Source organism: Macaca thibetana, chromosome X (genome assembly GCF_024542745.1).
Source record: "Macaca thibetana thibetana isolate TM-01 chromosome X, ASM2454274v1, whole genome shotgun sequence".
Lineage (NCBI taxonomy): Eukaryota > Metazoa > Chordata > Mammalia > Primates > Cercopithecidae > Macaca > Macaca thibetana.
In genome coordinates, this window is record NC_065598.1 from 1,700,001 (window position 1) to 1,727,889 (window position 27,889).

A 27,889-nucleotide genomic window follows, 5' to 3' on the forward strand; every position below is an offset into this window, starting at 1 on the left:
TAAAATTAGCCAGGCACAGTGGCTCACACCTGTAATCCCAGCACTTTGGGAGGCCAAGGTGGAAGGATTCCTTAAGCCTAGCAAGTGGAGGCTGCAGTAAAGTATGACTGTGCCACTGCACTCCAGCCTGGGAGACAGAGAAAGACCCATCTCAAACACAAAAACAAAAAACTCTAAATACCAAAGCTTCCTCCCATCCAGGGTTGAGAGCCTCGTTCTAAATGACGTTTCCTCCAGGGGCCACGGTAACAGTGAAACAGCAAAACAAGGAACATATCTAACTCTGTTTTTTCTTTAAGGAGACTTTACCCTTTCCTGCACTTAGGCCAGGATAGTTTCAGAGCACTGAGATAAAACACAAAAACAGCAATCATGTAGTTTTGTTTGTTTGTTTGTTTGTTTTTTGAGACAATGTCTTGCTCTGTCTCCCAGGCTGGAGTGCAGTGGTGCGATCTCAGCTCACTACAACCTCTACCTCTCAGGGTCAAGCGATTCTCCTGCCTCAGCCTCCTGAGTAGCTGGGATTACAGATGTGTGAGCCACCACGCCCAGCTAATTTTTTTATTTTTAGTAGAGACAGGTTTTCACCATGTTGGCCAGGCTGGTCTTAAACTCTTGACCTCAAGGGATCCACCCGCCTCGGCCTCCCAAAGTACTGGGATGACAGGCATGAGCCACTGTGCCTGGTCACAATCGTGTAGCTTCTAAAACTAACTCTAGGATTCAAGGGAAAACATGTTAAACAAGTAACTATATTTTGTTAAAGATTTTTGGGAGCATGGTGATCTGGCCAAGGACAAAGAAGTTTTCAACTTCTTTGGACCCTGACTGGCACTCAGAGGTCTGTGGTCGTCAGTCTTCTCTCAATCCCAACCCCCTCCTCTTTCCCATGCCCTTCATATAAAAAGAACCTGAAATATGTACTTATTTAAGGAGGTACACTAGGATTCTTGTCCACCAGATTCTTGGTTTCCCAGCTCTCCACATAAACCTGCTTTTCCTCCCACCAACTCTCCAGATTGGTTTCCAAGGCATGAGCCACTCAACCTGGGTTTGGTTATACCATGTTCATGGATATGTGCATAATGATCACAGTCTTGCCTTCTTTGGTCTTGCCCTTGGCATCATGTTCTGTTATTGCCATGTTGAAAACCCGAATGATTTTTTAGCAAGGGACTACCTCATTTTCATTTCTTTCTCTTTCTTTCTTTCTTTCTTTCTTTCTTTCTTTCTTTCTTTCTTTCTTTCTTTCTTTCTTTCTTTCTTTCTTTCTTTCTTTCTTTCTTTCTTTCTTTCTTTCTTTCTTTCTTTCTTTCTTCTTTTCCTTCCTTCCTTCCTTCCTTCCTTCCTCTTTCTTTCTTTCTTTCTTTCTTTCTTTCTTTCTTTCTTTCTTTCTTTCTTTCTTTCTTTCTTTCTTTTTCTTTCTTTCTTTCTTTCTTTCTTTCTTTCTTTCTTTCATCTTTCGTCTTTTTGTTTTTGAGATGGAGTCTCACTCTGACACCAGGCTGGAGTGCAGTGGCGTGATCTCGGCTCACAGCCACCTCTGCCTCCCAGGTTCCAGCAATTCTCCTGCTTCAGCCTTCTGAGTAGCTGAGATTACAGGCGTACACCACCACACCCAGCTAATTTTTGTATTTCTCATAGAGACAGGGTTTCACCATGTTGACCAGGCTGGTCTCAATCTCTTGACCTCGTGATCCACTCACCTCAGCCTCCTAAAGTGCTGGGATTACAGACGTGAGCCACCGTGCCCGTCCTCATTTTCATTTTTCATGAGATTCTATGGAATAAGCATTGCTTTATCTACTTGCAGGGAAGTAGCTCCAAAACAGGTGCCTCTCTTCTCTGTTAAGTGGCAGTAGCTGTACCTCCCTCAGAGTGGCCCAAGCCCCCATCTGGGCCACTCAACTTGAGATCCAAGCCGTTGGGGAGGCCTTGCTTGGTTCAGGTTGTCTGATCACCCTGTGGTTTTCTTGGAATTCCAGTGCATGGGCATTAGGAGGAGATGCTGTGTGAGTTTCTTTCTTTTCTTTTCTTTTCTTTTCTTTCTTTCTTTCTTTATTTTTATTTTTGAGATAGAATTTCACTCTTGTTGCCCAGGCTGGAGTGCAATGGCATGATCTTGGCTCACTGCAACCTCCGCCTCCCGGGTTCAAGTGATTCTCCTGCCTCAGCCTCCCAAGTAGCTTGGATTACAGGTGCCTGCCACCACGCCCAGTTAATTTTTGTATTTTTAGTAGAGACAGGTTTTCACCATGTTGGCCAGGCTGGTCTTGAACTCCTGACCTCAGGTGATCCACCCACCTCAGCCTCCCAAAGTGCTGGGATGACAGACGTGAGCCACCACGCCCGGCCCGCTGTTAGGAGTTTCTAATTTGCTGACGGTCAGAGGTAGCTTGCTGATACAACTGGAATCCAGCAGAAGGGGAGACAAACATCCCCAAAAGCCAGAGAAAAGTTGGACAGATGGGCTTGTAAGCAAACGGAGCTGTGCTATTTTTTTTTTTCAACCCATGAGTGTTTTTCACTTGTTCACTTAAGGCGGCAGGCAGGAAGGAGTGACTTTCACCACACAAGAGGAAATTTGAGCCCCTTGGCTACAATCTGCTCGTTCTAATGGAAATAATTATTGAGTGAACATGGCTTCCAGCTCCCCGTGGTGTATTAAAGAAACAGTATGGAAATAAAGATATTACCATGTTATTAATGCTTATCGTTGAAATAGAAATGCGGAAAATATATGGCTGAGTGTAGTATTTAAATTGCAAAAACGTGGAGATGTTTAATAAGGTAGAGGCAGTTCTGGGCTGTTGGGTTTTTTTTTTTTTTCCTCCCTCCCCTTCATAATTTTCAATATAATCTAAATTAAGCTATAAAAAATCATTACCTATAGCAATTTTTAAAATCATCTTTCATCTCGGGGAGACTAACTCACGGCGCACTGAAAATATTACAAGTAAATACCGTATTGAGAACATTGATTATTTTCCTTAATCCAATTCAAGCATATTGAGACGTAAAGCAAAATTACGGGAAATTACAGACATGCCTGGGGGCCGGGGGAGCCCCTTGAAGCATCTAAAAGGGAAATGTATTTTTCTTTTTAAGGGACAACTTCTCATACCTGATTAGTCGTGCCAAGTTCTCTTCGAAAGAATGCATTAGTGCCCTGCCCCGTCAACGGTAGAATTGATGGCTGGAGTTTTAATCCAGCTCCTTGCAACGGTTTGGGGAAATCTGGACTATTTCAGGAAGACGTAGGGTAGCATTTCAGAGGCAAACGCTACTTTTAAGAACATGCACAGCTCTGCCTTGGGGTTTCACGAAGGTGTGTACCCTCTTCTGCAGAGCCACGGATAAAGAGGAAGATTAACCCTCAAACCCAAGCCTTGATATACTCACTCCTTAGACTGCCTTCTTTTTCTTCTCCCTTTTTTTTTTTTTTTTTTTTTTGACAGAGTCTTGCTTTGTCTCCCAGGCTGGAATGCAGTGGCGTGACCTCGGCTCACCGCAACCTCTGCCTGCCGGGTTCAAGCAATTCTCCTGCCTCAGCCTCCTGAGAGGCTGCAATGACAGGCACCTGCCACCACCTGTAATTTTTGTATTTTTAGTGGAGATGGGGTTTCACCATGCTACCACCTGTAATTTTTGTATTTTCAGTAGAGACAGGGTTTCACCATGTTGGCCAGGCTGGTCTCAAACTCCTGACCTCGTGATCCACCTGCCTCGGCCTCCCAAAGTGCTGGGATGACAGGCGTGAGCTGGATTGCTTTCTTAACGAGAAAGTCATTACGAGCCAGCCCACAGGACGTAGGGCCCTGAGCAGGTGCCAAGAAAAACCGTGCAGGTCCCAGGCTCCGTGTTCCCATCCTTGGGGATTTATTATTATTAATTTTTTTTTACCTCACTCTGGAAACAGGATTAAGAAAGAAAATTGTTTTGGAGAGACGTTGCTGCCGCTGGTAGAAGCTACTTCGTATCTGTTTCTGCCCCTCCTGAGGCCGCAGGAGCAAAAGTCAGATGAAAAACCGACTAGATTCTGTCTGTTCCATCCAACCAAAGCGTTCAGCCAGCCCCAGAGAACCAGCTTCCATCCAAGCTTTTGTCTGAAGTCGCAGGGATTTGACCTTCTAACCCCCCTGTGGGCCCCTCTGACCTTTCGTCCAAGTTTCCTGATATCCACCATGAGACTGGCCGTGAATTTCCACCTTCCCAACTTCATCGGACACCTCCATGGAGACAGCGTTTCCAGAAGCTAGATGGACGACCCCAAGTCTTGTTGTGTTACCTCTGAATTAAACTTGGGTGCTTTGGGCCGGGCGCTGTGGCTCACGCCTGTCATCCCAGCACTTTGGGAGGCCGAGGTGGGTGCATCATTTGAGGTCAGGAGTTCAAGACCAGCCTGGTCAACATGGTGAAACCCAGTCTCTACTAAAAATATACAAAAGTTGGCCGGGCACGGTGGCTTGCACCTGTCATCCCAGCACTTTGGGAGGCTGAGGCGGGTGGATCACGAGGTCAGGAGATCGAGACCATCCGGGCTAACACGGTGAAATGCCTTCTCTACTAAAAATACAAAAAAAAAATTAGTCGGACCTGGTGGCAGGCACCTGTAGTCCCAGCTACTCGGGAGGCTGAGGCAGGAGCATGGCATGAACCCAGGAGGCAGAGGTTGCAGTGAGCCGAGATTGCGTCACTGCACTCCAGCCTGGGGGACAAGAGTGAAACTCTGTCAAAAGAAAGAAAGAAAGAGAGAAAGAAAGAGAGAGAAAAAAGAGAGAAAGAGAAAGGAAAGAAGGAAAGAAGGAAGGAAAGAGAGAGAGAGAAAGAAAGGGAAGGAAGGTAGGAGAGAGAGAAAGAAAGGGAAGGAAGGTAGGAGAGAGAGAAAGGAAAAAGAAAGAAAGAAAGAAAAGGAAAGAAGGAAGGAAGGGAAGGAAGGAAGGAAGGGAAGGAAGGAAGGAGAGACAGAGAGAAAGAAAGGGAAGGAAGGAAAGAGAGAAAGAAAGAAGAAAGAAAGAAAGAAAAAAGAAAGAGAAAGAGAAAGGAAAGAAGGAAGGAGAGAGAAAGAAGAAGGAAAGACAGAAAGAAAGAAAGAAAAGGAAAGAAGGAAGGAAGGGAAGGAACGAGAGAGAGAGAAAGAACAGGAAGGAAGGAAGAAAGGAAAGAGAGAGAAAGAAAGAAGAAAGGAAGAAAGAAAGAGACAGAGAAAGAAAGAAAAAGAAAGAAAGAAAGAAAGAAGGAAAGAGAGAAAGAGAAATAAAGGGAAGGAAGGAAGGAGAAAGAGAAAGACAAAAAGAAGGAAAGAAAGAAAGAGAGAGAGAGAGAAAGAAAGAAAGAAAGAAAGAAAGAAAGAAAGAAAGAAAGAAAGAAAGAGAGAAAGAAAGTTGAGGAGGTGAGAATAATACCCTCAACTCTGTAAACGTATCCAGGGCCTGCTAAGTGGTAGCCACACACCCTTCAGAGGTACCTGACCTTTGCAAAGAGCACGCAGAATGCCTTCTTGGGTTTCTAGTGCAGGACCTGTGGTGATGCTTCCTTTAGGGGTGACAGACAAATCCAAGATACACAGTGCTTGTGGTACTTTGGCAACTCTGTCAGTGGAGGAGGCTATGCTGACTTGAACGACCTTCTTTGGCCGTCTTTACATGCAAGAGAGGCTGGAAGATAAAATAAAAATATAAACGATGCAGCTGAGCGTTTTGCAAATTCTTAAACATTGGGGTTGCAGTCCGGGCGCGGTGGCTCACGCCGGTAATCCCAGCACTTTGGGAGGCGGAGACGGGCAGATCACGAGGTCAAGAGTTTGAGACCAACCTGGTCAACATGGCCAAAGCCCGTGTCTACTAAAAATACAAAGATTAGCCAGGCGTGGCGGCTCATGCCTGTCATCCCAACACATTGGGAGGCCGAGGTGGGCGGATCTCTTGAGGTCAGGAGTTCCAGACCAGCCTGGCCAACATGGTGAAATCCCATCTCTACTAAAAATACAAAAATTAGCTGGGTGGTGCGTGCCTGTCGTCCCAGCCACTCTGGAAGCTGAGACATAAGAATTGCTTGAACCCGGGAGGCGGAGGTTGCGGTGAGCCAAGATTGCACCACTGCACTCCAGCCTGGTGACAGAGCGAGACTCTGTCTCAAAGCACAAAACAAACAGGCAAAATTGGGGTTGCTGAGTGGAGACGTGGAGGTAGGATATAAGAAACGCCTACGTTCCTCCATCTCCATGCTCCATCAAAACGAGCCTGCTCTAATGAAGAGGGGACAGAAAAAGTGATCAAACCAAAGCCAATATTCAGGTGGTGATAGCTACAAAAACAAAAATTAGGCCGGGCGCGGTGGCTCACACCTGTAATCCCAGCACTTTGGGAAGGCTGAGGCGGGCGGATCACTTGAAGTCAGGAGTTCGAGACCAGCCTGGCCAACATGGTGAAACCCCGTGTCTACTAAAAATACAAAAAATTAGCCAGGCGTAGTGGCTCATGCCTGTAATCCCAACACATTGGGAGGCCGAGGTGGGCAGATCCCTTGAGGTCAGGGGTTCGAGACCAGCCTGGTGACTCATGCCTGTAATCCCAACACATTGGGAGGCCGAGGCGGGCGGATCCCCTGAGGTCAGCAGTTCCAGACCAGCCTGGCCAACACGGTGAGACCCCGTCTCTACTAAAAATACAAAAATTAGCTGGGTGGTGCGTGCCTGTCATCTCAGCCACTCTGGAAGCTGAGACACAAGAATTGCTTGAACCCGGGAGGCGGAGGTTGTGGTGAGCCGAGATCACCCCCCACTGCGCTGCTCCAGCCTGGGCCGCAAGAGTAAGACCCCGTTTCAAAAAAAGGAAAACTGAATATACCCTTGGAGGTGGTTTAAATAACGTAAAACTGATGTTTAATCATAGTACAAACATTTCAGAGACACACTTGTCCTGGACCCGCGTAAAGAAAGGACAAATCCAGATGGCGAATTTTTCAGCTGGGCTTGAGAAGTTCTAACCTCACCTGTCCAAAATATAAAATTACTTGGAAAAGCCTAAGGTATCTGGAAGCCAGGGAGAGAGATTTCAGTAGAGTAGAATTGGGGGGAAAAAAAATCCACAGGAAAGACATACAAGGAGAGAACGAGGAACGAACTGGGGTCAACGTGGGCGCACGCTGGAAATCCTATAGCTCGCCAGAAACATGACTTTGCCTGTTTTTCTCATTCTTACGTGATCTAATCAAGACTGAACACCAGTCACCTTGCATAATTTGTTAAGTATGAAAGGGGTTCCGGTGGTATCATCAGCAAAAGTGAAACCAAGTACGAACGTCCCAACGGCTCAATTGGTTTCTCAGCTTCGCTGGGTTTTGAGTTCCAGAAGAGACACCGGGTCCGTTTACCATGATGATTTTAAGAATTCTCCTCGTTTCCTTAGAATGGCTTATAACTCTGTAGAAACAGCAGCTTGACAGGAAAATAAAACTACCATTTTTGCCTCTTTGAGACATATATTATATATTATATATATTATATATTCTATATCATATATATTTTACATATATTCATATATAACACATATATTTACATATTCATATATATTTATATATAATATATGATATATCATATATTTTTTTATGTATTCATATATTTATATATTATATATTCATATATTTTATATATATGAATATATCATATATATTTTATATATTTTCATCTATTTATATATTATATATTCATATATTCATATATATTTTATATGATATATACATTATATATCATATATATTTATATATATATTCATATATTTATATATTATATATCCACATATTCATATATATTCATATATTTTATATATGATATATATCATATATTTTATATATATTATATTTATATTATATTAATATATTAATTATATATTATACAAATATATCATATATATTTTATATATGAGATATATATCATATATTTTTTATATATATGAGATATATATCATATATTTTTATATATGAGATATAGATCACATATTTTTATATATGAGATATAGATCATATATTTTTATATGAGATATAGATCATATATTTTTATATATGATATGTAATAGATAATATATGATTGTATATATTATATATATTTTATATATAATATATATATTTTACATTTTTTTGTGCAAAGCACTTCATTTTTCAACTTTTAAAATACACGTAACAGACGAACATATTTCCTGCGTCACATTTTTCTCTGCATTCAAATTCTCATTCTTGGTTTCTGATTCCTAAAAACGGCCAAGACGGACTCTTACGCAGCATTAAAATAAAGTCACCTCAGGCCAGACAGCTGAAAGGTCAAAAGAAGCAGTGAGTCTCCTGCTTCAGGATGAAACCCTGCAGGAAAGGCATTGTGGTATGAAACTATTCCTGTTTTGGTAACGTAGGGACTGGCCTAGCTCTCTTTAGCAAAAGCTGATTTAAGAAAAATAAACACAAAGGATCCCACTTGGTTGCCAAAAACAGCAGGGTGAGCTCTTTGTAAATGAGATTCTGATGGGAGATGCACCGAATCTCAGCTTGGAGAATGACCACAACAGTTCTCAGTATCCCCATCATCCCAATGGGTTTCTAAAAGTTACCAGAAATAGGACTTTCGTATTATGATAACCAGGCAGTTCTTAAGAGGAACGTGATCATGTCAGGCTGAAGCCTCTCTTTCAGTATTGTATGCTTACCTTTCAGGATTGTATGCTTGTGCCTATTCTTTTCTCCACTGCATGTTAGTTTTAGCCCAAGAGGGATTTTCTGGCAAAGCTTCAGAAAGTCCCTCATCTATTTTTGAGTTATCCAACCAGGGAGCAATGAATGGTTTCTCCACATAAAAACATTTTTCAGATGCCTCTTGGAGATCTTGGTTAGACTTGTATTTTAAAAATGCAGACAGCCCCAGGGAAAGCCTATGGAATGACAAACCGTTCCTTTTTCCTCCTCGGGCAGGTCGGTATGAACTCTAGTTATTTAAAATGAGCAGCCTGCATAAACACACCGAAATAATCACTCGGCCGAGGTGCTCTTGCTGTCTCTCCCGTAACACCTACTAAACATCTCCCAAGGAGAAGTTGCTGAGGGAGGCATTCTAAGGAAAATATGTCACTTCCCTCCAATGTTCATCTTTCATACAAGCCAGACGAACCGCAACTTTTCAAAAATATCTTTTTTTCAAAGCACCCTGTTACTGAAACACGTGTAGTCCAACTCAGAAGGAAGAAGAAAAAAAAAAAAAAGTGGCTCGGGTTTCTTTTTAAACAGTTTTTTTTCATCATCTGCTCACTTAATGTTAAAAGAAGCGTATTTCCAGAGATGTGTGTAAAAAGATATGCATGTATATAGAAAAGCATACGTATGTCTATAATATACATATACGAATCTAAAAGATATATGTGTGCATGGCGATGTCTGTAAATACAGGAAATCTATATCAATGATCAATATAATAAAATCTGTATCAATAGAATTAAAACCTAAATAAAAATGTATATAAATATTAGGTCAGTGAAAAAGTAATTTGAGTTTTTGCCATTAACTTTTGTACCAACCTAATGGATACATATGTATATTTAAATAGATACAGACATATATAAAATACATGTAATAGACATTGTTAGATACAGAAACATATATATACATTTATTTAAAGACATATGGCTATACACAATATACAATATATAAGAAGGTATAATAAATATAGAATTTCCATATACAGTAATTTCTCACTTAATATCACAAAAAACCTAAATAAAAATTATATATAAATGTTAGGTCAGTGGAAAGTAATTTGAGTTTTTGCCATTAACTTTTGCACCAACCTAAAGGATACATATGTATATTTAAATAGATACACACACGTATAAAATACATGTAATAGACATCATTAGATACAGAAACATATATATACATTTATTTAAAGACATATGGATATACACAATATACAATATATAAGAAGGTATAATCAATATAGAATTTCCATATACAGTAATTTCTCACTTAATATCACAAAAAACCTAAATAAAAATTATATATAAATATTAGGTCAGTGCAAAAGTAATTTGAGTTTTTGCCATTAACTTTTGCACCAACCTAAAGGATACATATGTATATTTAAATAGATACACACACGTATAAAATACATGTAATAGACATCATTAGATACAGAAACATATATATACATTTATTTAAAGACATATGGATATACACAATATACAATATATAAGAAGGTATAATAAATATAGAATTTCCATATACAGTAATTTCTCACTTAATATCACAAGAAAACCTAAATAAAAATTATATATAAATATTAGGTCAGTGGAAAGTAATTTGAGTTTTTGCCATTAACTTTTGCACCAACCTAATGGATACATATGTATATTTAAATAGATACACACACGTATAAAATACATGTAATAGACATTAGATACAGAAACATATATATACATTTACTTAAAGACATATGGATATACACAATATATAATATGTATACAAAAGGTATAATAAATATATAATTTCCATATACAGTAACTTCTCACTTAACATCACAAAAAACCTAAACAAAAATTATGTATAAATATTAGGCCAGTGCAAAAGTAATTTCAGTTTTTGCCACTAACTTTTGCACCAACCTAATTGATACATATGTATATTTAAATAGATACTCATACACACATGTATAAAATACATGTAATAGACATCATTAGATACAGAAACATATATATACATTTACTTAAAGACATATGGATATACACAATATATAATATGTATGCAAAAGGTATAATAAATATACAATTACCATATACAGTAACTTCTCACTTAATATCACAAAAAAACCTCAATAAAAATTATATATAAATATTAAGCTAGTGCAAAAGTAACTTGAGTTTTTGGCCATTAACTTTTGCACCAACCTAAAGGATACATATGTATATTTAAATAGATATAGACATATGTATAAAATACATATAATAGACATTGTTAGATACAGAAACATGTATATACATTTATTTAAAGACATATGGATATACACAATATATAATATGTATACAAAAGGTATAATAAATACATAATTTCCATATACAGTAACTTCTCACTTAATATCACAAATAAGTTCTTGAAAGCAGCAACTATAAGCAAAAGGACTTATTGTATGCTGTAGGAATTTAACTCTTGTTTATATCAATGGCCTATGGTAAAATTGGTTATACAGTAAGTCGTTTTGTTTAAACTTGCAGTTTCTATTTTTTTTTTTTTTTTTTGAGATGGAGTCTCACTCTGTTGCCCAGGCTGGAGTGCAGTGGCGTAATCTCTGCTCACTGCAACCTCCACCTCCAGGCTTCAAGCGAATTCTCCTGCCTCAGCCTGCTGAGTAGCTGGGACTACAGATGTGCATGATCATGTGCAGCTAATTTTTGTATTTTTAGTAGAGATGAGGTTTCACCATGTTGGCCAGGCTGGTCTTGAACTCCTGACCTCAGGTGATCCACCCACCTCAGCCTCCTGAAGTGCTGGGATTACAGACGTGGGCTAACACGCCTGGCCAGAGTTGTAGTTTCTGATAATCTGTCAATGATGTTAGTTTCAGCTATGTTTGCTGCTTCCCTGAAATCTTCTCGTCCGTTTCTTCTTTCTCATTCTCCTAGTTAATAATAACATATGGTGTCTTTCGAAATTGCTGAATGAGTCGATTTTAAATGCTCTCACTTCCCAAAAAGGATACGTGATGTGAGGTGATGCATTGGTTAAGGAACCTGATCTAATCATTCCATAACATATGCATATATTAAAACATTGCATGCTGCCCTAGAAATATATACAATTCTTAGTTGTCAATCACAAGGAAATAGTATTCAGCTGAAAAAAAAAAAAAAAAGAATGAGATCCTGGCCAGGTGTGGTGGCTCACACCTGTTATCTCAGCACTTTGGGAGGCTGAGGCAGGCGGATCACTTGAGGTTGGGAGTTCGAGACCAGCCTGACCAACATGTAGAAACCCCATCTCTACTAAAAAAAAAAAAAAAAAAAAAAAAAAGATGAAATTAGGCACTGTGGTGGGTGCCAGTAATCCCAGTTACTCGGGAGGCTGAGGCAGGAGAATTGCTTGAACTCGGGAGGTGGAGGCTGCAGTGAGCTCAGATTGAGCCGTTGCACTCCAGCCCAAGCAACAACAGCAAAACTCCGTCTAAAAAAATAATGAGATCCTGTCATTTGCAACATGGATGGAAGAGGAGGTCACTATGTTCAGTGAAATAAGCAGGCACAGAGAGACACATTTTTCATGTTCTCACGCGTGTGTGGGAGCTAAAAATTAAACAAAAAAATTAAACTCAGGGACAGGGAGAGGAGGAGGATGGTGACCGAAGGCTGAGAAAAGGAGCAGGGAGGAAGGAAATAGTAGAGATGGTAATGGGTACAAAAATATCCTTATACCCCATATCTATATACACTGCTATGATTGACTGGATAAAGAAAATGTGGCACACACAGGCCATGGAATACTACGCAGCCATGAAAAAGGATGAGTTCCTGTCCTTTGCAGGGACATGGATGAAGCTGGAAACCATCATTCTCAGCAAACTCACACAAAAACAGAAAACCAAACACCGCATGTTCTCACTCATAAGTGGGAGGTGAACAATGAGAACACACGGACACAGGGAGGGGAACATCACACACCGGGGCCTGTCGGGGGGTGGGGACTAGGGGAGGGAGAGCATTAAGACACATACCTAATGCATGTGGGGCTTAAAACCTAGACTTGGAACCAACCCAAATGTCCATCGATGATAGACTGGATGAAGAAAATGTGGCACAGACACCATGGAATACTACACAGCCATGAAAAAGGATGAGTTCATGTCCTTTGCAGGGACATGGATGAAGCTGGAAACCATCCTTCTCAGCAAACTCACACAAGAACAGAAAACCAAACACCACATGTTCTCACTCATAAGTGGGAGTTGAACAATGAGAACACATGGACACAGGGAGGGGAACATCACACACCAGAGCTTGTAGAGGTTGTGGGGCAGGGGGAGGGAGAGCATTAGGAGAAATACCTAATGTAGATGATGGGTTGATGGGTGCAGCGAACCCCCGTGGCACGTGTACACCTGTGTAACCAACCTGCACTTTCTGCACCTGTGCCCCAGAACTCCAAGTATAATTTTAAAAAATTAAAAATGAGGTTAGGTAGAATAACAAGGATCTCTTATTTGGTAGCACACAATAAGATGACTCTACTTAACGACAACTGATTGTATGTTTTACGATAACGAAAACAGTGGAATTGACATCATGAAATAAAATGATAAATGCTTCTCACACAATGAAATGATAAATGCTTGACATGGTAAATATCCCAGTTATGGTGGTTTGATCATGATACATTGTATGCTTGTGTCAAAACAGCACATGTGGCTGGGTGCAGTGGCTCAAACCTCTAATCCCAGCACTTTGGGAGGCTGAGACAGGTGGATCAGAAGGTCAGGAGTTCAAAACCAGCCTGGCCAAGATGGTGAAACCCTGTCTCTACTAAAAATATAAAAATTAGCTGGGCGCAGTGGCAGGCGCCTATAATCCCAGCTACTCAGGAGGCTGAGGCAGGAGAATCGCTTGAACCCGGGAGGCGGAGGTTGCCGTGAGCCAAGATCGTGCCACTGCACTCCAGCCTGGGCAACAGAGTGAGACTCTGTCTCAAAAAAAAAAAAAAAAAAAAGCACACGAATCCCATAAGTATATGCAACTATTATGTACCCATCATCATTGATAAATTAAAAAAAAAAAACTTTAAAAATTATTCCTTATGATGACTATGTGCCCCCAAAGACCAGTGTGCTGCAAGCTCAGGATACACCAACATGGCACATGGATACATACGTAACAAACCTGCACGTTGTGCACGTGCACCCTAGAACTTAAAGTATAATAGAACAAAATAAAATAAAATAAAAAAATAAAAAATTAAGTAAGGCCAGGCACAGTGGCTCAGGCCAGTAATCCCAGCACTTTGGGAGGCCGAGACAGGTGGATCACTTGAGGTCAGGAGTTCGAAACCAGCCTGGCCAACACGGTGAAACTCCGTCTCTACTAAAACAATGAACATTAGCTGGGTATGGTGGCGGGTGCCTGTAATCCCAGCTACTCGGGAGGCTGAGGCAGGAGAATCACCTGAGCCTGGGAGGCAGAGGTTGCAGCGAGCCAAGGTTGCACTCCAGCCTGGGTGACACAGTGAGAATCCCTCTTAAAGGCCAAACGAAACAAAAATTAAATAAATAACCCTTCTCCCTCCAATCTCTTCTCGTTTCTAAACTCCTCTTGACTGATTTTTGAAAGAACAAAAAAAAAAAAAAAAAAAGAATTTTTTTCCCACCTGGCAATTGCTATTACATTTTCTTAATCCTCCATTGAAATTACAAAAGGCTTCCCTCTCGTCCTCTAAATTGCGCTGAGCCATTTGTGGTGGGACCTGAGGATCCCTTGCCGCTTGGCCCTTTCTGCGTTAAACGGCTTTTTGCCAAATCTCAAGCTAGACCCAGCTTTGCATTCAGCGTAGAGGACCCTTGGGGTTTTCCCAGAAAAAAAAAAAAAATGCAGACGTTTATGGAAAATAATACGGCTTGATTATTCTGGACCGCACTTCTGAATGTATCATAAGAAAAGAAAATTCAATCTTTCAGGATACTTTTTTTTTTTTTTTTGACTGCAATTGGGCTACGAGAATAAGCATTTTTTGCATTGTTACGAACGGTTTTATGTCCACTGGGGACGAGTTATGTATAACGTGGGAATGGAGGTTAAGACGATATTGTCCAAACATTCACGGTAGGGTGTGTGTGCCAAGTCCCTGCCTGGGATGAAGAGGTTTTTTTTTCCACTGGAGACGTTCTGTGGCCCACACTGATGCAAAGATGCATTTTCCATGTTGGAGTGATTCATTTGGCATCCTTGGACAGGCAGAGAGGAAGCTGGCCCAGGCGGCAGCCCCCTGACGTCTTACGGACTCCAAGACTTACCAGGGACGTGCAGGGTTTTGAAGCCCACAGCATCTGACCCTTGGTTGGAACCTGCCTTTGGTTTCCTCCGGGTGGGACTCCAGGGGACGCTTAGGGATGTCCAGCGGAAGGAAACTCGGTTTCTCATGAAAAGCCACTTCACCCTCACACAACCTTGGCACTGAGACGTCACTTCTTCCATATTAACCTGAAATTGGTCTCCCGGAGTGCGTCACGGTTTACCTCGTGCTTTGGTGTATTAAGAGCAGAGAGAATCAGATTTTTCTTATGGTAGACTTTTACGTATTGGAAGGCGTGCGTCATCACATTCTTGCCTAGTTCCCTCTTGCCTGGGAGGTTGTTATTTTTTGGGCTGAGTATCTCTAGAGGCACCGTCCTTCCTTCCCCCAATACAGAGGACTGTAGACGTGTTCCCATCACCACTCTGCATCAGCTGCTCACCTGTAGCATGAATCTAATTTACTGCTACCATGACCCTTTTACCAGATGATACCTGACCATCTCAGGATGCAAGGGGACCACCTTGAGTGTGGTCTGAGATTGCATCACTGTCCGTGCTCATTAAACAGACACAGAGACTCACACGCACATGCATGAGCACACATACACATGTACGTCTCTCTTACACACACAAACACACACACCTCTCACACATGCACACACATGTCCATGCTCACAGCGCTTACAAGTGCAGGTGCATGCATGCAAACACATCATCACACATCTTACGTGCACATGCAGTCGTGTACACACACACACACACTGAAATCCTTCCTTTCAACAAGAACCTACCTTCAGTGCCCATCAAATACCCAGTTCCTAAACCCCCACTTCTTTCACTCCATCTTTCAGCAGGGTTCTTCTTGCTTGTTTATTTATTTTGCCAGACTATAATGTTGGACTGAACCTCCAAGACCTCCACGATTCCATTAAACGTAAATCACCTAAATGCTTCAATTAAAATGCAGAGACTGCCAGTGCACATTTAAATAAAAGTACGTGCTGCTTCGAAGACACACACACCTAAAAATATAATGAAACAAAGTCTGTAAATAAGGAGATTAAAAAACAGTCAATTCTCATGGTTGGGAGATTCTGTATTTACAAAATCACCTACTCACAGCCAGGTGCGGTGGCTCACACCTGTGATTTCAGCACTTTGAGAGGCAGAGATGGGTGAATCACCTGAGGTCAGGAGTTCGAGACCAGCCTGACCAACATGGAGAAACCCCGTCTCTACTAAAAATACAAAATTAGCCGGGTGTGGTGGTGTGCACCTGTCATCCCAGCTACTCAGGAGGCTGAGGCAAAAGAATCACTTGAACCTGTGGGGTGGAGGCTGCAGTGAGCCAAGATCGCGCCACTGCACTCCAGCCTGGGTGACAGAGCGTGACTGTGTCTCCAAACAAAACAAAACAAAAATCACCTACTCACTAAAATGTTTTGGTAACCCCAAATTCAATACCGTGACACTTTTGCCTTTATTTGTCGACATGTGCAGATGAGGCTGAGCAAAGGGAGGCCCTTTCTTTGTGTTCCATTCATACTGTAAACAAGGGCCTTTTTGTGGTTTATTTAGTGTCACTTTTTTTTTTTTTTTTGCATTGCTGTGTTTGTTGTACTGTCTAGCATTGCATAGTGCAAGAAGGCTGTGATGTACCTTATAGAGAAAATACGTGTTTTAGACAAGTTTTGTTCAGTATGAGCTATAGTGTGATTGGCTGTGAGTTCATTGTCAAAGTATCAACAATATCTGTGAAATAGGCTTTCTTTCAACAGAAATTCACATTCAATAAGGTTATGTATTGATCAGCTGATGAAAACGTGACAAGAAACTTTTGGAATTAAATCCTGTATTTTCCTTTGGAACAGGGTTCCATATTCTCCTATCAATTGTTCCTGACAAGTCTGTGGTCATCCCTTCCCTCCTCCACTGCCTCAGACTCTGGGAGAAGTCTGTGATCATCCCTTCCCTCCTCCACTCCCTCAGGCCTGGGAGAAGTGTGTGGTTGTCCCTTCCCTCCTCCACTCCCTCAGGCCTGGGAGAAGTGTGTGGTTGTGTGTGGTCCATTCCCACGTTATACATAATTCGTCCCCCTTCCCTCCTTCACTCCCTCAGACCCTGATTCAGGAAGGTCTTGAATTGCGTTCGGTTCCTCTGGGAGTCACAACGCCTCTCATCTCTGTCGGGTAAACCCCCGTCCACTCTGGAGGACCTCTCCCTAAATTACCTGTACCACTCCTGCTAAAGTTAGGACCGAAACCCACTCTCACCATCTCAAGCAGAAAGAGAACAGATCACCCCAGTAAACCAAAGTCTGGAGGTGGGTGGGCATCAGGGCTGGGTGTGTCAGCAGCTCCCAGGGTACTAGGGGTCTAGGGTGTCATAGAAGTGGGAAGCGTCCTTCCTGACACAATGAACTCGCTACGGTGGCTCCCTGTCACCCATCTCTGGGCTAGTCCCGGTGAGGAAAATAGGGAATGAAGGACCCACCTCTGTTCCCATCTAGTCATCGAAAAGGGCATAGACGCACACCTGCGTAAGATGCTGAGACTTTGCTATTGTGAACCAACCCAAATGTCCTTCAATGAGACTGGATGAAGAAAATGTGGCACATAGACACCATGGAATACTATGCAGCCATGAAAAAGGATGAGTTCATGTCCTTTGCAGGGACATGGGTGTAGCTGGAAACTATAATTCTCAGTCAACTAATACAGGAACAGAAAACCAAACACCGCATGTTCTCACTCATAAGTGGAAGTTGAACAATGAAAACACACAGACACGGAGGGGAACGTCACACACCAGGGCCTGTCGGGGGGTGAGGGCTAGGGGAGGGAGAGCATTAGGACACATACCTAATGCATGTGGGGCTTAAAACCTAGACTTGGAACCTACCCAAATGCCCATCAGTGACAGACTGGATAAAGAAAATGTGGCACATAGACACCATGGAATACTATGCAGCCATGAAAAAGGATGAGTTCATGTCCTTTGCAGGGACATGGGTGTAGCTGGAAACTATAATTCTCAGCAAACTCACACAGGAACAGAAAACCAAACACCGCATGTTCTCACTCATAAGTGGGAGTTGAACAATGAGAACACACGGACACAGGGAGAGGAACATCACACACTGGGGCCTGTCGGGGGGTGGGGGCTAGGGAGGGAGAGCATTAGGACACATACCTAATGCATGTGGGGCTTAAAACCTAGACTTGGAACCTACCCAAATGCCCATCAGTGACAGACTGGATAAAGAAAATGTGGCACATAGACACCATGGAATACTATGCAGCCATGAAAAAGGATGAGCTCATGTCCTTTGCAGGGACATGGGTGTAGCTGGAAACTATAATTCTCAGCAAACTCACACAGGAACAGAAAACCAAACACCGCATGTTCTCACTCATAAGTGGAAGTTGAACAATGAAAACACACGGACACAGGGAGGGGAATGTCACACACTAGGGCCTGTCTGGGGGGTGAGGGCTAGGGGAGGGAGAGCATTAAGACACATACCTAATGCATGTGGGGCTTAAAACCTAGACTTGGAACCAACCCAAATGTCCATCAGTGACAGACTGGATAAAGAAAATGTGGCACAGACACCATGGAATACTATGCAGCCATGAAAAAGGATGAGTTCATGTCCTTTGCAGGGACATGGGTGTAGCTGGAAACTATAATTCTCAGCAAACTCACACAGGAACAGAAAACCAAACACCGCATGTTCTCACTCATAAGTGGGAGTTGAACAATGAGAACACACGGACACAGGGAGGGGAACGTCACACACCAGGGCCTGTCGGGGGGTGAGGGCTAGGGAGGGAGAGCATTAGGACACATACCTAATGCATGTGGGGCTTAAAACCTAGACTTGGAACCAACCCAAATGTCCATCAATGAGACTGGATGAAGAAAACATGGCACATAGACACCATGGAATACTATGCAGCCATGAAAAAGGATGAGTTCATGACCTTTGCAGGGACATGGATGAAGCTGGAAACCATCATTCTCAGCAAACTCACACAGGAACAGAAAACCAAACACCGCATGTTCTCACTCATCAGTGGGAGGTGAACAATGGGAACACACGGACACAGGGAGGGGAACATCACACACTGGGGCCCGTAGGGGTTGTGGGGCAGGGGGAGGGAGAGCATTAGGAGAAATACCTAATGTAGATGACAGGTTGATGGGTGCAGCAAACCAACATGGCACATGTATACCTGTGTCACAAACCTGCACGTTCTGCACATGTACCCAGAACTTAAAGTATAAGAAATAATCAAAAGTTAAAAAGAAAAAAAGATGCTGAGAAAGACGAGCAAGATGCACCGTGATACCTGTGACCCTGGCTTCTGTTTTCAGGAGATCCAGCTTCCTGTGTTTGCAGAATGCACCTGACTCTAACCTTCTGCTTCCTCTTCCACCTGGTAGATGCTCTTATCTTTGCCACCGCAGCCCCAGCACTGCCTTCCACAGCCACATCTATCCAAGGACTAGGCACCTCCAGCCCTGCTTTCTGTCCTCAGGAGATCCGGCTGTCTGCGTTTGCAGAATGCACCTGCCTCCTACTTTGCATTTCCTCCACCACCTGGCAGACGCCCTTGTCGTTGCCACCACAATCCCAGCACCGCCTTCCACAACCACACATATCCAAGGACTAGGCACCTCCAGCCCTGCTTTCTGTCCTCAGGAGATCTGGCTGTCTGCGTTACCAGAATACATCTGCCTCCCACTTTGCATTTCCTCCACCACCTGACAGAGGCCCTTATCGTTGCCACCGCGGTCCCAGCACTGCCTTCCACAGCCACAACTATCCAAAGACTAGGCACCTCCAGTCCTGCTTTCTGTCCTCAGGAGATCTGGCTGTCTGCGTTACCAGAATGCACCTGCCTCCCACTTTGCATTTGCTCCACCACCTGGCAGACGCCCTTATCGTTGCCACTGCAGCCCCAGCACTGCCTTCCCTGGCCATATCTATCCAAGAACTAGGCACCTCCAGCCCTGCTTTCTGTCCTCAGGAGATCTGGCTGTCTGCGTTACCAGAATGCACCTGCCTCCCACTTTGCATTTCCTCCACCACCTGGCAGACGCCCTTGTCGTTGCCACCACAGTCCCGGCACTGCCTTCCCCGGCCACAGCGACCCAAGCCCTGGGCTGTTCTCTCTCCGGGGCTCCTGAATGAGATACCCCTTCCTCCTTAAATCACACACTCTTCCCTGTTTCCCAGGGTGTGTAAACAGGACCCCAGGGACACGAGCAGGGTGTCCTCTCATGTACCTTTTGATGGATTCTCTGCAAACACTCCTTTTATTTATTTATATATATATTGAGACGGAGTCTTGCTGTGTTGCCCAGGCTGGAGTACACTGGCGCGATCTCAGCTCACTGCAACCTCTGCGTCCCGGGTTCAAGCGATTCTCCTGCCTCAGCCTCCCGAGTAGCTGGGATGACAGGTGCCCGCCACCACACCCGGCTAATGTTTTGTATTTTTAGTAGAGATGGGGCTTCACCATGTTGGCCAGGATGGTCTCCGTCTCTTGACCTCATGATCCTCCCGCCTCGACCTCCCAAAGTGCTGGCATGACAGGCCTGAGCCACCGCGCCCGGCCACCAACACTCACTTATGAAACGAATGAATGAAGGAGTCAATGAATGAATGACTGGAAACGGACATTTCAGAAAATCGCATTCTAGCCTCTGAGACTGATTTTCAAACTCAAAAAGAAGGCTTTGGGAGGATGAAGTAGGTGGATCCCTTACGATCGGGAGTTCGAGACCAGCCTGGCCAACATGGCGAAACCCCATCTCTACGAAAAATACAAAAATTAGCCGAGTATTGTGGTGCACACCTGTGGTCCCAGCTACTCAGGAGGCTGAGGCAGGAGAATCGCTTCAAACTGGGAGACGGAGGTTGCAGTGAGCCTAGATCGTGCCACTGCTCTCCAGCCTGGGTGACAGAGTGAGACTCTGTCTCAAAAAAAAAAAAAAAAAAATTGAAGCATAATGAGATAAGGACCAGGTGCCAATGACTCATGCCCGTCATCCCAACACTTTGGGAGGCTGAGGTGGGCAGATTACGTGAGGTCAGGAGTTCGAGACCAGCCTGGCCAACATGGTGAAACCCCGTCTCTACTAAAAATACAAAGATTAGCCAGGCGAGGTGGCAGGTGTCTGTCATCTCAGCTACTCGGGAGGCTGAGGCAGGAGAGTTGTTTCAACCCGGAAGGCAGGGGTTGCAGTGAGCCGAGATTGTGCCACTGCCCTCCAGCCTGGGCGACAGAGTGAGAGTCTGTCTCAAAAGAAAAAGAAGTCAGCTTGGGCCTAAATCAACGTGGAGGGTCTCAACACACAGGTCACCTAATTACGATGAGCCTGTTACACCTGCTATTCAGACATTTTCTTCCCATAGATGCCCAAGGAATGGCCCCAGGTGTCCCAGACACCCTTCCTACGCCAGCTTCCCAGAGCCCTCTCTTAGCAATCCCTGCCTCTCTTGCTCTGTTTGCAAACCCCACAACCAGCAGGGCAGCATCTCAGGGTTCCCCTAAGGTTCTCACAACCGCCGTGTGTACCTTGCTAATGGCTCACATGAAAATGCACAGACAAGGTCTCCTTGTTTTATATTATTTCCAGTGGGTGTCTCATCCAGGGGCTGAGGCCGTGCTTAATCACTCCTAATACAATAAAGCAGCTCTTGGAAATAGGATTAACCTCATCTGTCTAGATTTGGGGCTAATAGACCATCCCGAGCACATTGTCTTGTACCTGGCAGTTACGCATATATTTATTTATTAGTCTACTCCTCCACGGGGGTGGAAGGGGGAAAAATATATATATATATATTCTAAAGGAGAACGCACAGCAGCCCTCGCACGTGGCTGCAAGGTGAGGAGGGCAGTAATTAAACGTCAGGCTTGACAGATTAAAATTATGAAATTGAAAATCACCGCGGAGCTCTTTGTCACTGTCAAATTAGAAGTCAGGGAGATGAGGAGTTTGGTGGAGTGGAGCCGTGTAATGGATTGAATGGGAATGGGCTGTAGCAGGCGGTTCTGTCGAAGCCAGATCAGCCCGGAGTTCAGATCAGAAGCAGAGGCAGGTGCAGTGAGGGTGAGTTCCACAGTCACGGGGAGTGGTAGCCTCCAGCGTCGGAAATAGGAGCCTATATCCACCCAGGGACCAGGTGGATTCCTTGGCCGTGAAAGATGGGCAAAAGGTACAGTCCCTACCAGGATGATTTGCAGACACAGATGGATAAGGGGCCAACCCCCTGTCTCTGTTTACAAGCACGTTTCACACCATCTTAAAGTAACGATGTGATATCCCGATTTTGATTCCACACCAACATCCCTGCTATGGAACCAGGCGTCACCGCCACACTAAATAGCCCATTCGGCTATTTAAAAGGAGAAAGTCAAGCCTGGACAACATAGTGAGATCCCATCTCTATCTGAAAGAAAAAAAAAAATTAGCCAGGCACAGTGGCTCACACCTGTAATCCCAGCACTGTGGGAGGCCCGAGGCAGGAGGATTGCTTGAGCTGGTGAGTTCGAGACCAGCCTGGGAACCACAGAGAAACCAAAATGTTAAAATTATTATAAAATTAGTCAGGAGTGGTGAGGGTGAGTGCCTGTAATCCCAGCTACTCAGGAGGCTGAGATGGGAGGATTGCTTGACCCCAGGAATTTGAGGCCGCAGTGAGCTGTGATTGAGCCGCCGTACACCAGCCTGGGTGACAGAGTAAGACCCTGTCTCAAACAAAATAGAATGAAATAAAAATCAAAGTAAATAATGAAATAAAATACGAATACAATCAAACATAAATAAAGTAATACAGTAAGTAAAATGTTAATAAAATAAAATCTAAATAAAATAAAATAAAAGAACAAGACCAAATGGACACACTAAAGTTTCTATGGGTTGATTTCTATAATAGGCACCACCCACCGGGCTCAGTAGCTCACGCCTGTAATCCCAGCACTTTGAGAGATCAAGGCGGGTGGATCACTTGAGGTCAGGAGTTCGAGACCAGCCTGGCCAACACGGCAAAACCTCGTCTCTGCTAAAAACACAAAAATTAGCTGGGTGTGGTGGCAGGCATCTGTAGTTCCAGCTACTTGGGAGGCGGAGGCAGGAGAATCACTTGAACCCGGGAGGTGAAGGTTGCAGTGAGCCGAGATCACACCACTGCACTCCAGCCTGAGTGACAGAGCGAGACTCCGTCTCAAATAAATAAACAAAAATAAAAATAAAAATAAAAAATGCAGGACATGGTGGCTCATGCCTGTCATCCCAGCACTTTGGGTGACTGAGGCAGGTGGATCACAAAGTCAGGAGTTCGAGACCAGCCTGGCCTACACGGTGAAACCCCATCTCTACTAAAAATACAAAAATTAACCGGGCGTGGTGGTGGGTGCCTGTAATCCCAGCTACTCGGGAGGCTGAGGTAGGAGAATCACTTGAACCCGGGAGGTGGAGGTTGCAGTGAGTCAAGATCATGCCACTGCCCTCCAGGCTGAGTGACAGAGCGAGACTCCATCTCAAAAAAAAAAAAATAAAATAAAATAAAACAAAAAAAATAAAAAATAATAATAAATAATAAAATAAAATAGGCATCAAAAACCTCTCAGGGAAGACAATTCAACATCACAAGATTCGGGCTATGCTGCAATTAATCTCTCCCCATCACAAAGGTAAGTACCGTGAGCCCCCCATCCGTGGCCCCCTCAATCCCACCTCTCACAATGAGGAGATGGGAGACTCTGACCCACTTGTGAATAATTCAGCAGCTGTAACGGGCGAAACATGACCCCTTTCAGAGACGTTCTGTAGCATCGTATGTCTTAGGAGAATAAGATCACTTGCTTTTCAGAAGAGCTTTAGGTTAAAGGAAGACCCAACCGGGAAACCGAAACTCTCCCTGCACTTGTGTTTACAAATAACTCTGAGCCCAAGGACTGGAGATTCTATTTATTTATTTATTTATTTATTTATTTATTTATTTATTTATTTAATGTTATGTTATTTTTTATTTTGAGACAGAGTCTCGCTCTGTCAGCCGGGCTGGAGTGCAGTGGCACAATCTCGGCTCACTGCAACATCCGCCTCCTGGGTTCACGCCATTCTCTTGCCTTGGCCTCCCAAGTAGCTGGGATTACCGGCGTCCACCGCCACACCCGGCTATTTTTTTTTGTATTTTTTTTTAGTAGAGATGGGGTTTCACTGTGTTGGCCAGATGGATCTCGAACTCCTGACCTTGTGATCTGCCCGCCTCGGCCTTCCAAAAGTGCTCGGATGACAGATGTGATATTTATTTATTTATTGGAGATGGAGTCTCACTCTGTTGCCCAGGTTGGAGTACAGTGACACAACCTTGGCTCACTGCAGCTTCTGCCTCCTGGGTTCAAGTAATTCTCCTGCCTCAGCCTCCCAAGTAGCTGGGATTACAGGCACGTGCACCACCACGCTAATTTTTGTATTTTTAGTAGAGGTGGAGTTTCGTCACATTGGCCAGGCTGGTCTCGAACTCCTGACCTCAAGTGATCCGCCCACCTCAGCCACCCAGAGTGCTGGGATTACAGGTGTGAGCCACCGCACACAACCAGGAGGTTCTAGAAGCAGGTGGACCACCCCCAGGGACTATGTAACCATAAGATCTGGTACTATGAGTGCCTGGATTGGGTTGGAGTGTTCCTCCAAATTCGTGTTCACTTGGAACCTTTCCTGTGACTTCATTCAGAAACAGGGTCCTTGCATAAGTAATCAGGATTATCCCCAGCTGTGTCAAAAGCTATAGGAGAAGGAGGAATGCAAGAAATTCATGTCGAGAAAATCTCATGGGCTCTGGACGTGGGCTGGGGGTGATAGGAGCTGCACCCTCCAATGTCCTCTTCCTTTCTGTGAAATTTTCAATATTCCCCTTTTAATCTATTTTTTAAACTTTTTTCATGGAAATGTATTAGTCCGTGTTTATGCTGCTGATACAGACATACCCAAGATTGGGTAATTTATAAAGAAAAAGAGGTTTGCTGGACTCACAGTTCCAAATGGCTGGGGAGGTCTCACAATCATGGCAGAAGGCAAAAGGCACATCTTCCATGGTGGCAGGCAAGACAGAATGAGAACCAAGTGAAAGAGGAGACCCCTTATTAAAACCATCAGATCTTGTAAGACTTACCCACCACCACGAGAACAGGATGGGAGAAGTCCCCCCCATGATTCAATTATCTCCCACTGAGTCTCTCTCACAACATGTAGGAATTGTGGGAGCTACAATTCCACATGAGATTTGGGTGGGGACACCTCCAAGTCCTATCAGGAGGTAAAATACATACAATGTAAACCACATGAGATTTGGGTGGGGACACCATCAAACCCTATCAGGTGGTAAAATACATACAATGTAAACCACATGAGATTTGGGTGGGGACACTGCCAAATCCTATCACGTGGTAAAATACATACAATATAAACCACAAGAGATTTGGGTGGGGACACCATCAAACCCTATCGGGTGTTAAAATACATACAATATAAACCACATGAGATTTGGGTGGGGACACCATCAAACCCTATCAGGTGGTAAAATACATACAATGTAAACCACATGAGATTTGGGTGGGGACACTGCCAAATCCTATCACGTGGTAAAATACATACAATGTAAACCACATGAGATTTGGGTGGGGACACCATCAAACCCTATCAGGTGGTAAAATACATACAATATAAACCACATGAGATTTGGGTGGGGACACTGCCAAATCCTATCACGTGGTAAAATACATACAATATAAACCACAAGAGATTTGGGTGGGGACACCATCAAACCCTATCAGGTGGTAAGATACATACAATATAAAACTTATCAGCCGGGCATGGTGGCTCACGCCTGTAATCCCAGGACTTTGGGAGGCCTGGGTGGGTGTATCACGAGGTCAGGAGATCTAGACCATCCTGGCTAACACGGTGAAACCCCGTCTCTACTAAAATCACAAAAAATTAGCTGGACGTGGTGGTGGCACCTGTAATCCCAGCTACGAGGGAGGCTGAGGCAGGAGAATGGTGTGAACCCAGGAGTTGGAGCTTGCAGTGAGCTGAGATCGCACCACTGCACTCCAGCCTGGGCGACAGAGTGAGACTCTGTCTCAAAAAAAAGAAAAAAAAAAAATCTCATAACTGGCGTTGAGTATTGATATAGCTTGGAACTGTGTTCACACCCAAATCTCATCTCCAGTTGAAATCCCCACGTGTCAGGGGAGGGAATTGGTGGGAGGTGACTGGATCTTGGGGACAGCTTCCCCCATGCTGTTCTACTGATAGTGAGTTCTCACTAGAGCTGATAGTTTAAAAGTCTGGTATTCCTCCTTCTCACACAAAGTCCTTCCTGCCTCCTTGTGAAGGTCTTGCTTCCACTTCTCCTTCCGCCCTGATTGTACGTTTCCTGAGACCTCCCCAGCCATGTGGAACTGTGAGTCTGTTAAACCTCTTTCCTGTATACATTACCCTGTCTAGGGTGGTATCTTTACAGTGCTGTGAGAATGCACTAATACAATTACATTCACAATGTTTCCCAACTACCCCTTCTATGGAGTTCCAGACAATTTTCATCACCCCCCAAAAACACACCTTAGCCATTAAGCAGCCTCTCTCCATCTGTTTCTCCCTCAGCCCCTGGTAACTGCTAATTTACTTCCTGTTCCTACAGATTCACCTATTCTGGACATTTTATATAAATGGAATCCTGTATTATGTTGGCCTTATGTGTCTGATCTCTTCAACAGAGCATGATGTCTTCAAGGTTCATCCACACGGTAGACTGTGTCAGAGCCTTATCCTTTTTCATGGCTGCATAGTATTCCATCAGCAGATATACCGCATTTCACTTATGCATTCACTCATGGATGGACCTTGGGGCTGCGTCCACTTTTTTGGCTCTTGTCAATCATGCTACTGTGAGCATTTGTGCACTGGTTTTTCTTTGAGTCTGTTTTTAGTTATTTTGGATGCACAGCCAGGAGTGAGATTGTGCGATCATATGATAAGTCTACGTTTAGGTTTTTGGTGAGGCACATGCCATTTCCCACAGTGGCTGTGCCATTTTACCTTCCCACCAACAGTGGACAAAACTTCTAGTTTCTCCACATTCCCCTCAATGCTTGCTAATATTGTCTCCACTATCCTTCTTGCCATCCTCGTGGGTGTGAGGCTGTCTCTCAATGCAATTTTGACGTCAGTAATGATAAGTGACGCTGGACATCTCTGCATGCCCTTCTTGGCCATTTCTTTATCTCCTTTTGGAGAAATGTCTATTCTAGTCCTTTGCCTACTTTTTAATTGGGTTGTTTGTCCTTTGGATGTTGAGGGTTGTTTTTTGGTTTGTTTGTTTTAGTTTTAGTTTTTTTTTTTTTCTTTGAGATGGAGCCTCGCTCTGTCCCCCAGGCTGGAGTGCAGTGGCGTGCTCTCAGCTCACAGAACTCTCTGCCTCCCAGATTCAAGTGATTCTCCTGCCTCAGCCTCCCGAGTAGATCGGATGACAGGCGCCTGCCACATGCCCCGTTAATTTTTGTATTTTTAGTAGAGACGGGATTTCACCATGTTGGTCAGGCTGGTCTCGAACTCCCGACCTCAGGCAATCTCCCTGCCTCAGCCTCCCGAAGTGCTGGGATTACAGACGTGAGCCACGGCATCCAGCCTTGCTGTTGAGTTTTAATAGACCCTTTTAAGCTTAGCTTTTGACCGTTCAAAGTAATTCTCTGTTCGTAGAAGACTTGTTTTTCTTCTATTGTAACTGCTTCAGGGCCTGTCAAAAGACAAAAAAAAGAATGCGAGTTCATAAATTCCTG